At 42.6% G+C, this 17,023-nt stretch overlaps 1 long non-coding RNA gene across 1 annotated transcript in view; it reads left to right on the top strand.

Moving 5' to 3' along the window:
- LOC110256539 overlaps nucleotides 5,961-17,023 on the top strand; it is a 213,226-nt gene continuing 202,163 nt past the window's right edge. The window contains exon 1 of the long non-coding RNA XR_002338169.1: nucleotides 5,961-6,299. This is a non-coding gene — a long non-coding RNA (uncharacterized LOC110256539). The remainder of the gene's footprint in view (nucleotides 6,300-17,023) is intronic.

Here is a 17,023-nt window from a genome sequence, read left to right on the forward strand (position 1 = left end):
GGTTGTAATTGTGGCTCAAATCTGTTCCCTGGCCCTGAAACTCCATATGCTGTGGGGCAGCCAAAAAAAGGAGGGGGAAAAACAAACAAACAAACAAAAAAAACAAACCCTTTACCAGCTATTTTCCTTCCCGGATCCTGCTCCCAGATTTTTCATCCGCTCAGGAATCACCTCCCAAACAAACCACCTTGTTTCAGGTTCTGCTTTCTGGGGGATTCAAGACAGGAAGTTGTGTTGTAGGGGGGTTTATGTATCCAAGGGATAGAATGAGTAAATGGGTAAATGGAATGTGGGTATTTCTGCAGAAGTAAACTGCATTGCCCAAGTTAATAGCCCACAGACATTGCCTGCCTGCTGAGCTTTGTTATAGCACTTTATTCCTACATGGCTAAGACTCCAGCTATGTTCATTCAAGTTATAATCAGCTTTAATTCATATTTGCACACAGTTTGTTCATATTTCTCCAAACTACCTGTGGACTTGGTTTTGTACTGGCCACCGACAGTAAAGTGATATGTCAGGGCAGGTTTCCTAAAAGCAGCTGAGACCTTAAGGGTTAATAGGTCTCAGTCAAATTTAAGGGAAAGGAAGAGTATTCTAGCTAGGAGGTTTAGTGTGGAAAGGCTGAGAAATTTAGGGAGAACATCAGTACTAAACACAAATGCATAAACCCTGAGATGGGAGTAGGAAGTAAAGCCAGAAAATCTGGTGGAAATCAGGTTCCAAAGAAAACTTTTAAGTTCTTTTAAGGCAGTGAGATTAATGGGAAGCCATGTAAGGTTTGGGGTGTTATGATGGTTTTGTGATGTGTCAAGTTGGCTAGGCTGAATTACATTCCTCAGAATTCTCTTTACCATATGTTTTTAGTTTGAGCTGGCTGTGGGAGATTCTTGTAGGTTTGTGGGCTGGTTGTGAAGCAACAATCGTTTTGTAGCTCGTGGCTTTGCTGGCTGGCTTCCTGAGCTGAGGCAGAGACTGAGTCTGTGACTTCTTCACCTGCCCCTGGATGCTCCTTCTGTTTCCCTGGCTCCTGGCCCATGTTTGTTTAGCTTCATGAGTGGCCCATCTTCTGTCCCATGCCACCAAGAGTAGAGGCAGCAAGAACTGACAGCTTTAGGTTCATTCCTGTTTTTGTGTTTTCCAGCTGGTTCTTAGAGCTTGACAGCCCTCTTCCCTTCCTTCTCTGCCCTGCAGACTTTAGTATCTAGCAGCAGAAGGTAGTAGGTTGACATGACAGCCTTACAGAGACTGTTGGGCCAGTTTTCATAAGTGTGCAGCACAAATCCCTACAGGCATCTGTATCTAGATCTGGCTTAGAGGTTCTCTTTCCCTGACTGATACACAGAAAGAAGATAGGAGTTATCATAAGTAACATAATCACATTTCCTTTTAGAAACATCGCTCTGGCTGCAGAGCAAAGAACAGATTCTGGGGAAGCTGGATAACTATAAAAGAATTCAATAAGAATGGTACAGCAAAATCCAGGTAAGAAAAGATGATGGCCTGGATGAAGCAGAATTTTTTTTTTTTTTTTTTTGGCTGTGTCTGCAGCATGCGAAAGTTTCCGGGCCAGGGATTGAATCTTCACCGCAGCAGTGACAATGCTGACTCCTTAACCACTAGGCCATCAGGGAACTCCCTCCTTACCAATTGCATTAAAATGAACTCTCATCATATCTTTAATCATAGCCATTTTTAAATCTTTTGTCATTTATAGACATTTGTCATGCTCTGCTGCTTTTGCAAAAAAAATGTTCCTGTAAGAGTGCTTCGTCTTCAAGGAGATATGTGGAAAAGTGTATGTTCTGATAACTAAGATCATACCACTAAATTGAATAAGAATTTGGAGTTCCCGTCATGGCTCAGCAAAAACGGATCTGACTAGTATGCATGAGAATGCCGGTTCAATCCCTGGCCTTCCTCACTGGATTAAGGATCCAGTGTTTCTGTGTTGGAAATTACAATGATTCTGGCTCAGGTTGTCAGTGTCAGAAAGTGAGATATGTGGGCAGGAGAAATCTCGACATGGCTCTTTACTTCTGCGGAAGGGTGCGGGCACTCCAAAAAGTGTGCACACCGAACAAAGGACCCTCCCCTATTTATCCCTAACACAGGTGATGTACCTGTCCCCTTCCCATTGGTCAGGTCAGGGTGCACATTCTTCCCGGTTGGATAATTTGAAACAAATTGTTATTGGGAGAAGAGGGAAAGGGGAGGGGTGGGGGTTGCAGGAAGACGAAACCAGAGCAAAATGGAGTAACTGAGATTTCCTTTGATAGAAAAGACATTATGTTACTTTCCACAGCTGTGGTGTAGGTTGCAGAAGTGGCTCTGATCCTGTGTTGCTGTTGCTGTGGCTTTAGGTGTAGTTGTAGCTCTGATTTGACCCCTAGCCTGGAAACTTCCATATGCCATGGGTGTGGCCCTGAAAAAAAAAAAAAAGAATTTATAGAACTCTAATGGAAAAACTGATGAGGATCACTGCAGTATTCTCTTCTCTCTCTCTCTTTTTTTTAATTGGAAACATTGGTGTTTCCTTTACATTTTGTTTTCCCAGACTTAAGAAACCAATTTTCTTTTCTCTTAAAACTAGCTGCAATTTGCTAACATATACCATTGTGAATGAAGATGAAACATTTATCTTTTTCTCCCTACCTGATCTCTCCAGAACACAGAAAGTCCTAGAATGAATATTCTTATTTTCATGGCAATATAGTTATTTGCCTAACTTCAATAAAAATCTTTTCTTGTAAACAGGAATGAATTGCAACAGCCAGTGGGCTGAACTCAGCATTTGGCTGGTGATCAATCAATCCTGAGCCCTGGCTGTTAAGACTTTGCCCTGACAGTTGGGCTGGTCTTACTTTTTTGAGAGGAGAGGGGTGCGCTTAGAGCATGTGGAAGATCCCAGGCCAGGGATTGAACCTATGCCACAGAAGTGACCTGAGCCACGGCAGTGACAACACCAGATCCTTAACCCACTGAGCCATCAGAGAACTCCAATGTGTCTTCTTTATTAGATCACATGGGGATTCAAGGGATCGCTATTTTAGATCCCTAAAATTGGCATCTATTCCCATGAGGATGAACCACCAGTCCTTCTTCTGAGTTTGGCTGGTTAGTCTGAGGCAGCAGGGCCTGGTCTGAGCTAAGTAAGTGGAGGCAGCAGGAGCTGGATCCATCTCGGTCAGTGCCACCCACATTGTTGGGCCTACACATGGCCTCCACCTCTGCCGCTGTGACAACTTCCTTCACACACCGTTCCTGTAAGTTCTGGGTGGCCAATGACAAAGACTAATAGTGTCAACTGACAGAGTCATTTTGTCTCCTTGGTTGTTCATGTGTTCTCTGGTGGGTGCAAATGTGTGATACAAAAGTCTAAACTCCATATATTCATCAGCATGCATCTACTCCAGACAGACTCATCTCTGATCTAGGAGTTTTCCTTCCAGACTTGACTAATAGCCAGACTTCTGGCCACTGTCCAGGTATATTTATATATTCTCACTTCTTAGGCTACTTCTTCTATACAAAGTGGGTAATCAGATGCACTGTTTTCTGCTCTGCCCATCAGGAGCATTTTGCCTCATCAGGGTCTTTCAAATCTCCTCCTTGGAAGATAAACTGAGGCATATTAAACATTTTAAGAGTTTATTTGAGGAGTTCCCTGGTGGCTCAGGGGGGTTAAGGATCCAGCATTGTCACTGCTGTGGCTCTAGTTACAGTTGTGGCTCAGGTTCAATCCCTGGCCCTGGAATTTTGCATGCCACAGGCCTGACCAAAAAAAAAAAAAAGCGTTTATTTGAATTTTTTTTTTATTCCATCAACAGGAGCTCAGGGACAGACTTTCATAGAAAGGAAGCAAAGCAAAGGAAGGATGTTATTGATTTGCTATGTCTTAAAGCCTAGATGGCCCTTTGGGATTGGTTGTCCTTAGTTTCCATTTAATAACCTCGAAGTGTTTCAGGCTTAGAATATGGTTGGCTTACTTAGGCTGCCAGGATACTGGAGCCACTTCAGTCTAACAGTCTCCTGTTTGATTACCTTAACACCCTGAGTATGGTTTTAACACAGTTGCCATCTATTTTCACCTTGAACCACTGCAAGGAGACGAAATCAGAGGATTTGGAAAATGGTTCTTTCAGTCTTCCTTCCCTTTTCTTTTCTTTTCTCTTTTGGCTGTGCCTGCCGTATACAAAATTCCCTGGGCCAAGGATCGAACCTGTGCCACAGCAGTGACAATGCTGGATCCTTAACCTAGGCCACCAGGGAACTCAATCTTCTGTATTTTCTATCCCCTCCTAGAATATAAATTTGTCAGAGTAGCAGAGTTCCCATTGTGGCTCAGAAGGTTAAGACTTGACATTGTCTCTGTGAGGATGTAGGTTTGATTCCTGGCCTTTCCCAGTGGGTTACGGATTTGACATTGCTGCAAACTGTGGCATAGGTCACAGATGTGGCTTGATGTGGTATTGCTGCAGCAGCTGCATCTCAGATTTGACCCCTGGCCTGGGAACTTCCATATGTCACAGGTGCTGCTGTAAAAAGAAAAAGAAATTCACCAGAGTAGGGATTTTTGCTGCTTACTTTACTGCTATAGTTCCTGGTGCCTAGAACGGTACTTGGCACAAAGTGTGTCCCCAATAAATATTTGTTGGATGGAGAAACTAGTGAATCTCAGAAAGTTGCTCCACAGGCAACAAGGCTGGTAAGAGGCACCTCGATTCCCCCATCCCTGCTCTCCTACATCTACTTCCAAAACTCTACCTGATAGTAGCACCAAACACCCCCTGCAGGGAGCTGCCCTTCCCCTCCACTGCTGCTGTCAGTCTCCCCAAGTTGCTGCAGCTTTTTGGTCTTCCTGCCTCCACTTTGCATTGCTTCCCAAACACCCTTCATTTTTTTTTTTTTTTTGTCTTTTTGCTATTTCTTTGGGCCGCTCCCGCGGCATATGGAGGTTCCCAGGCTAGGGGTCCAATCGGAGCTGTAGCCACCGGCCTACGCCAGAGCCACAGCAACGCAGGATCCGAGCCGCGTCTGCGACCTACACCACAGCTCACGGCAACGCCGGATCATTAACCTACTGAGCAAGGGCAGGGATTGAACCCGCAACATCATGGTTCCTAGTCGGATCCGTTAACCACTGTGCCACGACGGGAACTCCACACCCTTCATTTTAATCATAACTGCCAGGTTGATTTTTTTATGATGTAAATCAAAGCAGGTCCTCTCTCTGCTGGAAAGCATCCCATGGCTTCCTATTCGACAGCAGGTAGCATATAAACACCTTACCAAGGCCTGTGATTGGCCCCAAGTCCCCTCCAATCCTACCTCCAACTGCTTGCCTGCCAAACTGCTGTTCTTTTTCTTCCTCTAATATAACAAGCTCTTTTCTGCCTCTATACTTGCTCTTCTCTGGTTGTTTTTCATTTATGTGCAAATTGGCTTCCTCCAGTTACTCTGGTTTCAGCACTGTTGTCTCCTGGGGGAGTGCCTTCCCAGCTGCCCACTCTCAAGTGGCCTTCTCTCTTCCTTCTAATCTCTCTCCATTCCAGAGCCCTGTTTTGTTTTTTCATATCTCTTATCACTATCAGAAACAACCTCCTTTTTAAAATTCTTTGGCTGTGCCTGCTGCATGCAAAAGTTCCCGGGGCCAGGGATCCAAGCCATGCCACAACAGTAACCTGAGCTATAGCAGGGACAATGCCAGATTCTTAACCTGTGATCCACCAGAGAACTCCAGAAATAATCTTTAAAAAATATGTTTTTCTGGGCTTTTTTTCCCCCTTTGTTAGAATGTAAGTTTTGTTTGTTTGTTTTGTTTTTTGTCTTTTAGGGCCACACCCGCAGCATATGAAGTCCTCGGGGTAGGCGTCAAATTGGAGCTATAAGCTGCCAGCCTATGCCACAGCCACAGCAATGCCTGATCCAAGCCGCATCTGCAACCTACACCACAGCTCACAGCAATGCCGGATCTTTAACCCACTGAGCGAGGCTAGGGATCAATCCCAGATCCTCATGGATGCTAGTCAGGTTTGTTACTGCTGAGCCACAGTGGGAACTCCAGAATGTATATTTTATGCGAAGAGAAATCTTATTGATCTTGGGAACAAAAATCCTATTTCCAAAATCCAACGAACTCTGTGGGTACACCACGTTTGCACACGTACACCAACACAAAGAGAAAAAAATGTTAGTTCTAACAGTGACTGCAAATATCTCTGTTTCAGGCAGAGAGCAAGGAAGAGCAGTTTGTTCATGGTCTTAGAAAATCAAGAGAGTTGTCATCACCCTAAAGAGTAAGTACAGGAGATGAAACTCATAGCTGTAATTAGTGGGGGCTGTGATGCTTTTTCTCTGCCTAGTTGCTTGAGACTCAACTTTGATTTTTGGGACCAAGGGTCCTGGTTACTTCGCAGTTTCTTTAGAATTGCTTAAAAGCAATGTCGTTTGTTGTTTTAAACAAAAACACCTTTAGCTCAGGGTTTAATCAGTTTTTTTCTGTAAAGGGCTGGTTCGAAAATACAGAAGATGGAGTTCCCAGGCTAGGGGTTGAATTGGAGCTACAGCTGCCAGCCTATGCCACAGCCATAGCAACATGGGATATGAGCAGCATCAGTGACCTACACTACAGCTCATGGCAAGGCCAGATCCCCAACCCTGAGTGAGGCCAGAGACTGAACTTGCATCCTCATGGATACTAGTCAGATTTGTTTCTGCTGCACCACAACGGGAACTCCCTGAATGAAAGTTTTGTCTGGATATGCCCAGGAGTGGGATTGCTGGATCATATGGCAGTTCTATATTTAGTTTTCTGAGGAACCTCCATACTGTTTTCCATAGTGGAAAATGTACATTCCCACAAACAGTGTAAGCAGCATCTCATTGTGGTTTTGATTAGCATTTCTGTAATAATTAGTGATGTTGAACATCTTATCATGTACTTGTTGGCCATCTGTGTCTTCTTTGGAGAAATGTCTGTTTAGATCTTCTGTCCATTTTTTTAATTGGAATGTTTATTTATTTATTTTACTGTGATTGAGTTGTATGACTGTTGTTTGTATACTTTGGAGATTAAACCCTTGTCAGTTGCATCATTTGCAAATATTTTCTCCCAGTATGAATATTACCTTTTTGTTTTGTTTATGGTTTACTGTGCAAAAGGTTTTAACCTTGATTGGGTTCCATTTATTTATTTTTGCTTTTATTTCTAACCTAAGAAAACATTGCTATGATTTATATCAGAAAATGTTTTGCCTATGTTCTCTTCTAAGAGTTTTACGGTATCATGTCATAAGTCTTTAAGCCATTTTGAGTTTATTTTTGCATATCATGTGAGGGTGTGTTCTAACTTCACTGATTGACATGCAGCTCTCCACCTTTCCTAACACCACTTGTTGAAGAGACTTTTTCCCACTATATTCTTGCCTCCTTTGTCTAAGATTAGTTGTCCATAGGTATGTGGGTTGATTTCTGGATTCTCTATTCTGTTCTATAATGTCTGTTTTTGTGCCAGTACCATGGCATTTAATTGCTACAGGTTTGTAGTGTTATCTGAAGTCTTGGGAGGGTTATGCCTCCTGCTTTGCTCTTTTTCTTCAGGATGGCTTTGGCAATTCTGGGTCTTTTACCACTCTCTATAAATTTTAGGATTACTTATTCTAGTTCTATGAAAGGAAAGAATTTTTAAAGGCAGGGTGAAGGAGGGCAGTCACAGGGTGTGTGAACAGCTTGTGTGCAGTTCTCTCTCTGACTGGCTGATGGTGAGGTGACACAGTGGTGTCATGGAGGTTAACGTCATCAATCCCTGGGCTCCAACAGGCCTGGGGACCCTGTGCTCATGGTCATCAAGTAATTCATGTCTTCCATTTGGTGGGGGATTTAGCATCTGTAAAACAACTCGGGAATGTGCATCAGATACTGTTTTCTAGGTACTTCAGGGAGGAACCAAAGCAGAGGACATGGAATATACCCCCTGCCCAAAGGCCAAGGGTAGAGGCTTCCTACCAAGGGAAATTTTTAGGGAGGGGCAGAGCTATCTCTTTTGGACCTTACTCTGAATTGGGAGAAGGAATAATGCCAAGTTTCAAGAATGTCTCCTTTTGTTTCCTGAATGTCTCCTTTTGTTTATTTGGAAAGACGTGACCTATTTTGTTTTTGCAGGTAATGGTACATTAAAATAGAGTATATAAAGACTGGTAACCAAACTTCAACTTGTAAATCAAAATGACCCTTCCTTAAGTGTGTATGTATACATACTCTACTCTTTCCAGGTTTAAGTATATCTTTATAATTAAAACAGGATTCAGAGTACTCCGGTGGCCAACGGGTTAAGGACTTGCCATCATCACTGCTGTGGCTTGGGTTGCTGCTGTGGTGCAAGTTCCATCCCTGGCCTGGGAACTTCTGCATGCTGCACGCACAGCCAAAAAAAAAAAAAAAAAAAAAAAAAAAAATCATCACAGTATCTTAATAGAAGGCCCTATTAATTTATAGGTAAAAACACTGATGATACATTTTTCATATACCACCAAGTGGTATTTATAAATCAGCCCATTTTCCACACCCCTCACCATTGGCTTATAACCTCAGAGTAACTGAAGCGTGTGTTGCAATTTTAGTCTGGCCTAACTTTAGCAAAAAGCACATGAGAAGTTCCTTTATCCTTTTGTTACCCAGCAAGCAATCTTGTGCTGTGGTTCAGAGAGCCAAACCCTGATAGCTGACATTTGCAGTAAAGTAAGGGTTTATCTGTGCTGCCAAACTAGGAGAATGGGCAGCTCATGCTCAAAGGATCTGAATTCCCATATGGCTTTTAGGCAAGGATTTGTTTGTTTGTTTGTTTGTTTATTGTCATGGTTGCATCTGCAGCATGTGGAAGTTCCCTGCCTAAGGGTTGATTTGGAGCTGCAGCTGCCATCCTATGCTGCAGCTGCAGCCTGTGCCACAACCACAGCAATGCCAGATCCAAGCTGCATCTGTGACCTAAGCCACAGCTTGCAGAAATGCCAGATACTTACTCATTGAGTGATGTCAGAGATCAAAACCTCATCTTCATGGCAACTATGTCAGGTACTTATCCCACTGAACTACACTGGGAACTTCCCAGGCAAAGGTTTTTAAAGACAGTGTTAGGGGAGAGGGTTGTAGAATATATTATCAACTTGTGGACTTTCTTCTGCTTGGCTGATGGTGAGATAACAGAGAATCTCAACCTTCTGGTTCCAACCAGCCTGGGGTCTATGTACTTGTGCTCACATGTAGTCACCATCTACCACCTGGGAAAGTGTCTTAGTTTCTGCAGAACAACTCAAAGATCTGAACCAGATTGTTATCTATATCCCCTCAGGAGGAACTAGGAGTCCTGTGACTATTGACCTAATCATTAACTGCTTGAGCCTGCTCTTTGGAACTCAAGGAAGGCCTAGGAGGCTGAAGTCATTTTCCTACAAAGAAGAAGTGGGGAACGTGGAGTTTCCTGGTGGTCTACTGGCTAAGGATGTCACTGCTGTGGCTTGGGTTCAGTCCCTGGCCCTGGAACTTCTATATGCTGCAGGCATGGCCAGAAGCAAAGAAGAAATGGGAAGCACAGAAAGGCTTTTGTATCTGGCAGCCTCCTGCAGGGTCCTGCTTGGTTTGAATGTCCCCCTTTCTTCAATACCCCTCAATCTTGAGGGGAACAGGGGCAGGAAAGGAAAGGGAACACAGTTTTGGAAAGAAAGATTAATCATACACTCAGCAGGGAACTTGGTTTCATTTTCACTGCTTAATTCCACAGAGCTGTGGTGAATAACCAACCCACTTTGCTCTCCAGAGTGATGTGGCAGGGAGAGTGGTGGGAGGTTTGGGCTCAATAGACCTAGGTTTAAATCACTATCACTGGGCCTCCTTTTTCTCATCTGTAAATAGAACTGTTATTGGACCAAACTTGGGTCTGCTTGCCCACTGCAGCAAAGCCAATTTACTGACACCAGGTTATGGTGAAGGAAAGTACGGCATTCATTGCAGGGCAGCATGCAAGGAGAATGGGCTGCTTCTGTGCTCAAAAAACCCAAACAAAGAAAAAAAAGAAAAAAGGAGTTCCTGTCATGGCACAGCGGAAACGAACCCAACTAGGAACCATGAGGTTGTGGGTTTGATACCTGGCCTTGCTCAGTGGGTTAAGGATCCGGCGTTGCTGTGAGCTGTGGTATGGGTTGCAGATGCAGCTCAGATCTGGTGTTGCTGTGGCTGTGTAGTAGGCTGGCAGCTGTAGCTCTGATTAGACCCCTAGCATGGGAATCTCCATATGCTGTGGGTGCGGCCCTGAAAAGACAGAAAAAACCAAAAACCAATAACAAACACTAACACCCTGATGGTCTTCAGGGAAGAATTTTTTTTTTTTTTTGTCTTTTTAGGGATGTACCCTGGCAGGTGAAAGTTCCCAGGCTAAGGGTCAAATCGGAGCTACAGCTGCCCACCTATGTTTCAGCAACGGCAATACTGGATCCAAGCTGCATCTTCAACCTACATCAGAGGTCACAGCAATGCCAGATCCTTAACCCACTGAGCGAGGCCAGGAATTGAACCCGTGTCCTCATGGGTACTAGTCAAATTCATTTCCGCTGAGCCACAAGGGGAACTCCTTCAGGGAAGAATTTTTAAAGGCAACGTTTGGGTGAGGGCTGCAGGGTGCATGACTTTCTTCTGATTGGTTGGTGGGGAGGTGACAGCGTGGTGCTCCAGGAATCTTCATCATCATCCTTCTGGTTCCAACCAGCCTGGGGTCAGTGCTGGTGTGTCCTCCTCCTGGATGGAGGTGGTCGTAGTTTCTGCAGAACAGCTCGAAGGTGTGTGTCAAATTGTGTGTATATGCCTTGAGGAGGAACTAGGGCTATTTTATTGCTGTACTATTGCCATTACTTTTCTTATTTAACTGCTTTTCCTTTGTTTCTGTGATCCCTCACTTTTCCTAATTTCTCTTGTTCTTTCTCTTTGGAACTCTGGGAAGGACTAGGAGAAAAAAGTCTTTTTCTGCAAACAAGAAATGGAGACATGGAGAGGTCTTTGTATCCAGGAGGGGCTGCTGAGTACTGCTTGATTTTAGAGTCAATAACATTGCCCATGCAACAATGGTTTTGAGCCTCAAATAAGGTTATCTATACACTAAGTGTATCCTCTATACAGAGTGGCTGTTTTGTTAAGAGATGAGTGTGGGCTTTTCCATATTCATGAATTCTCTAGGAGCTTGGTTGCTAAGTCCAGAAAATGGGATTGGTTTGGGATTTCATTATTATTTTCACACTTCTATATTGATGTAGATTTTATTATTATTATTATTATTGTTATAGTGTCATCCACGTGACCTGTTTTTAAATAGGAAAAAAGCTTTGTCAAGGTAAAAAGTCCCATATCCAGACTCTAGAATTTTCCCCTAAAATAAGCGGTGTGAAGAATAGAAATATTAACAAAGAAGCTGATGACATTTCCTCTAAAGCGATGAAAGATTAGAAAGCTGCCACTTTTGGCTGGCTCAGGCCCTCCCCTTCCCAGCAGCATCATGGGATTAGGTGACCTCTCAAGGTTCCTTGTAGCTTGCGATTTTGTTTTTTGATGTCTGTTTAAAGATTATGCTAATACTGAAAATCCTTTGTACACAGTGGTGGTTAAAAATTCTGGCTCCTGACCTGAATCAATGCCTGGCCTGGTTTAAATTGTATACTTGAGCTTAACAGGACTCAAATGCTCATGTTTTATACAAGCCATTGGTCTTTCTTTTTTGCCTCAAAAAGATTTTTTTTTTGTTGTTATTGTATTTTGGACTAAAGCAAGAGAGAGAAGGTTGATTAAAAAAAATGCATTCAGTTACAGAAGGATTTAGATTATTCTAATAACTAAGCTTAGTTTTTCATATTGTGGGTGAGAAAGATGGATGAACAATAATGTAGAGTGCAAAGACCCAGGAGGTAACTCCCCAGAAATATATCACTGGGGCAGCATGTTAATTTCAAATTGAACCCCAAGCATCTAATAAATAACTTGTTTAGTACTTTGGGAAGATGGACTCTGGAGCCAGCCTACTGGGGCTTGGCTACTATTTCTGCCTCTTATGGGCTCTGTGATCTTGGCAATATATTTAACCTATTTGTACCCTTCCTCATCTGCAAAATGGGGATAACAATAGTACTTACTTCTTAGAGTTGTTGGGAAGATTAAATGAGTTAATAAATGTAAAGTGGTTAGCACGGTGCCTGGAATACAATGTGTTCAATAATAGCAATTAATTCAAAATCTTAAGGATTACCATGGTCTTTTATTTAAAACATTTTTTTTTGGCCGGGCCCACAGCACGTGGAAGTTCTTGCGCCAGGCTATAGCAGTGACAGGAGTCACAGCAGTGACAATGCTGGATCCTCAACCCAGTAGGCCGATGGGGAACTTCAAAACAAACTTATTTTGTTTGCTTTTTATTTTTACTTCTTTACTTTTTATGAAGGAAAATTTTTAAAAATTAAAAAAATAGAGAGGTATAATAATCCTCCATGTATTCATTAGCAGTTATCCATTTATGAGCAATCTTGTTTTACCTTATTTTTGCCCATTCACTTCCCCTCCTTCTACTTGATTATTTTGACATAGATCTCATCCATCATATATTTCACCTTTAAATATTCCAGTATGTATCTCTAAAATAAAGGTATTGAAAGTTCCTGTTGTGGCTCAGGGGTAACGAGGCAGACTAGCATCCATGAGGATGTGTGTGGGTTCGATCCCTGGCCTCCCTCAGTGGGTTAATGATCTGGTGTTGCCTTGAACTGTGGTGTAGGTTGCAGACACGGCTCAGATCCCGCATTGCTGTGGCTGTGGTGTAGGCCGGCAACTACATCTCTGATTCAACCGCTAGCCTGGGAACTTCCATATGCTGCAGGTGCGGCCCTAAAAAATAAATTTAAAAAATAAAATAAAGTAGCAAATTATGGCCCAATGTCTATTTTACAAATAAAGTTATTGGAATGCCATGAAAGGGTCCAAAACATGCTATTAGGGCATAAAATTTTTTTTCTTTTCATGGACACACCTTTGACATATGGAAGATTCCAGGCCAGGGGTCAAATCAGAGCTGCACCTGCAACATATACCTCACCTTGAGGCAACGCTGGTTCCTTAAGCCACTGAGCGAGGCCAGGGATCAAACCCACATCCTCATGGATACTATGTTGGGTTCTTAGCCCAGTGAGCCACAGTGGGAATTCCGTGGCATAAAATTTATTTCAACTGAGGTCATTTGAGAATAGGCTTTTTTTCTGAACTCTTTTATCTGCCTAAGAGCAGAACCTCCCAGAAAAACTCAGTTGTGATTAATCTCCCCAGGAATTCACAATCCCCCCGACTGACTCTTTTCACAGATGGAAGAAGTTGGGACCATGTCTGCGTAGTCTAAACTGACATTGTCATATAACTATGCCTGTTGTCTATTCTCCCCAGGGCCCATTTATCTTTCCTAAAAATCATTTGTTTTCCCATAAGTGCCCTTTTCCTCTTCTGGTGATTTGTAAGTCCCAAGTTCTTTTTTTTTTTTGTTATTGCAACCTACACCACAGCTCATGGCAACGCTGGATCGTTAATCCACTGAGCAAGGGCAGGGACCGAACCCGCAACCTCATGGTTTCTAGTCAGATTCGTTAACCACTGCGCCACGACGGGAACTCCCATTTGTAAGTCCCAAGTTCTAATCGCCTTTCTGAGTCATGCTTTTCTGTGAACTCTTGTGTGTGTACATGAATAAAAATCTGTCTTTTCTCTTCCTGATTTGTTTTTTCGTCAGTTTAATTCACAGGCTCCAAGAACTGAATCTAAGAGGGTAGAGGAAAACTTTTCTTCCTCAACGGCAGCTATGGTCCTTCACGTGCTCATTGTGTGTAACTACTTTTGTGCTACAGTGATGGATTTGAATACTTGTGACAGACTGTATGGTCCACGAACTTAAAATATTTACTGTCTGATGTTTTCCAACTCCTGCTCTCAAAGACAAAGAGACTCTCTCTTTTAAAAACATAACCACAATTCATTTTCACACCTAAAAACATTTATAATAATGTTATGAAATTTATAATGATATGTCAATATTAATAATTAATTAACCATATGTCAATATTAATATTATGGGAGTTCCCATATCCAGCTTTGTCACTGCTGTGGCTTAGGTCACTGCTGTGGCACGGGTTTGATCCCTGACCTCCATCAGTGAGTTAAGGATCTAGTGTTGCTCTGAGCTGTGGTGTAAGTCATTTCTGCAGCTCAGATCAGGTGTTGCTGTGGCTGTGGTGTAGACTGGCAGCTGCATCTTCTTTTGGACCCCTAGCCTGGGAACTTCATATGCCGCAGGTGCGGCCCTGCAATAATAATAAAAAGAATTATACGTGATAGGTGTTGGGGATGAGATAATTTACGTAAAGTTCCTGGCACATGGTTGTTGTTCAATAAGTGCTAACTGTTTATTATTGTTATTACTATTACCAGTGCGCATAAGTAAATCAGCAGTAAGTTCTTCTGGAATGGTAGTAGTACAAATATCATATCGGTTAGCCTTCCAACTAACTAACTAGAGACCTCTGCCTAGTAGCCTTGTGAAGCTTTATATGCTGGGGCAGGGGTGATTGTTTTCTCTTTAACTGAAAATATGTCCTTCTGCAATAGCTATGTGACTTCTGACAACCCTGGTCAACCATATGCCAAAAGGAAATTAAGCTGGTTGCTCTGAATATCTTTCCATTTCATGATGCTTGATAAGGATTTGCTAATAATTTTGACCTGGTAGAGAGTCAGTCAGTAGAAAATTAGAAATTTTAATGAGGATTGTTATTAGCTGTTCCTCACAAATAACGAAGCTGTAATCTAACTCAAGATTTCTTAGCAAAGCAATTCTCATTTCAATTCTCACAAGTAATTATTATTTGGTGTTTATATCACTTTGTACTTCTTAACTTTTTTTTTCAATTATCTTCTCCATTATTCTTTGGGAAAAAACCCCAGAAAACCCTTTGAGGCGTTTTAGTAGGTTGATCTTTATTTCACAGATGGGGGAATATGGGACAGTTCTTTAGAAAATATCAATGTATTGTGTAATGTTTACAAAGATAATGCAAAATTCTCTTTTAATGATTAAGCACAACCATTAAACAAGAAGTACACACACACACACACACACACACACACACACACACACACACACAGAAAAGATGCTCTTGGATTAATACTTGTAGTGTTCAGTGAATAAAAACAACCCTGCGTTTCTCCAGAAAGTTCACTTGTTGAATAAACCTGGATTAAAGGTGGTGATTCCATCATATCTGTGCTGGTTTCCTGCTTTCAGAATTCCCATTCTCCTCCTTGCCTTCTTCATCTACTCTTAGTTCAGTATATCAATAATTCAGTCAATTTCAGTTGCATACAACTATAAACATTTATTTGTTTTTGGTACATGTACCTGTGGGTTATCTGGGCTGGTTTGCTCTGTGGTTAAGGGTCAGTGTCTACCCAGGGTGTGCTTTTCTCATGGCAAAGGCCTAAGTGCAATAGCATAAGCTTAATGCATAAGCACATTTTGTTTTATTTTTTTAGATTTATTGGTATATGGTTGACTTACAATGTTGTGTTAGTTTCAGGTATATAGCAAAGTGAATCGGTTACACCTATATCTGCATCAATTCTTTTTCAGATTCTTTTCTCATATAGGTTATTACAGAATATTGACTAGAGTTCCCTGTGCTCTATAGTAGATCCTTAGTATCTATTCTTTTTTGTCTTTTTAGGGCTGCACCCACGGCATATGGAGGTTCCCAGGCTAGGGGGTCCATTCGGAGCTGTAGCTGCCAGCCTATGTCACAGCCACAGCAATGCCAAATCTGAGCTGAGTCTGCAACCTACACCACAGCTCATGACAACGCTGGATCCTTAACCCACTGAGACAGGCCAGGGATCGAGCCCACAATCTCATGGTTCTTAGTCGGATTTGTTTCTGCTGCACCATGACAGGAACTCCTATATTTAGTTTTTTAAGTAACCTCTATACAGTTCTCCATAGTGATCATAAGCACATTTCATTTCATTGCATTTTTAAATTTTATGGCTGCACCTGCAGAATATGGAAGTTGCCAGACCAAGTATTGAATCTGAGCCACAGCTGTGACTTAAATGCTACAGTTGTTGCAAGCCAGATCCTTTAACCCAGGGGGTGAATCCACACCTCTGCAATGACCCAAGCCTCTGCAGTTGGATTCTTAACCCATTACCCCATAGTGGGAACTCCCATAAGCACATTTAAAATCTTTGCTGGTGGTGTGTCTCATTGGCCAAAGCAAGGCACATGGCTGTCCCAAAGGTGAGGAGCAGAGAAGCTTACTCCTCCCACCAAGAGGCCAGGGCAAGTGTTTGGATGTATTAATTTTTTTTTTGGCCTTTTGCCATTTTGCCATTTCTTGGGCTGCTCTCGTGGCATATGGAGGTTCCCAGGCTAGGGGTCGTATCAGAGCCACAGCCGCCGGCCTACGCCACAGCCATAGCAACACAGGATCTGAGCCACATCTGCAACCTACACCACAGCTCACAGCAATGCCGGATCCCCAACCCACTGAGCGAGACCAGGGATCGAACCTGAAACCTCATGGTTGCTAGTTGGATTCGTTAACCACTAAGCCACGATGGGAACTCCTGGATTTATTATTGATGGGAGATGAGGAACAGTAAAGTCCTGCAGATACAGACAGCATCTCTTTCCCTCTTGCCCATCTTCTCTGTCTTGCCTTTGGGAATGTAACGGAAACTGCAATATAAGGTCACATTCAGGTAAAGTCTCAGCAAATCTTGGTCCCCAAGGATGTGCCAGGTTGAAATGGAATATCTAAGGAAGCTAGCCAGTGATTTCCTGTGGATACTAGACTTACGGATAAAACTTTTTTTTTTTTTTTTTTTTGGTCTTTTTAGGGCTGCATTTGCAGCATATGGAGGTTCGCAGGCTAGGGGTTGCATCAAAGCTACAGCTGCC

Source organism: Sus scrofa, chromosome 13 (genome assembly GCF_000003025.6).
Source record: "Sus scrofa isolate TJ Tabasco breed Duroc chromosome 13, Sscrofa11.1, whole genome shotgun sequence".
Classification (NCBI taxonomy): domain Eukaryota; kingdom Metazoa; phylum Chordata; class Mammalia; order Artiodactyla; family Suidae; genus Sus; species Sus scrofa.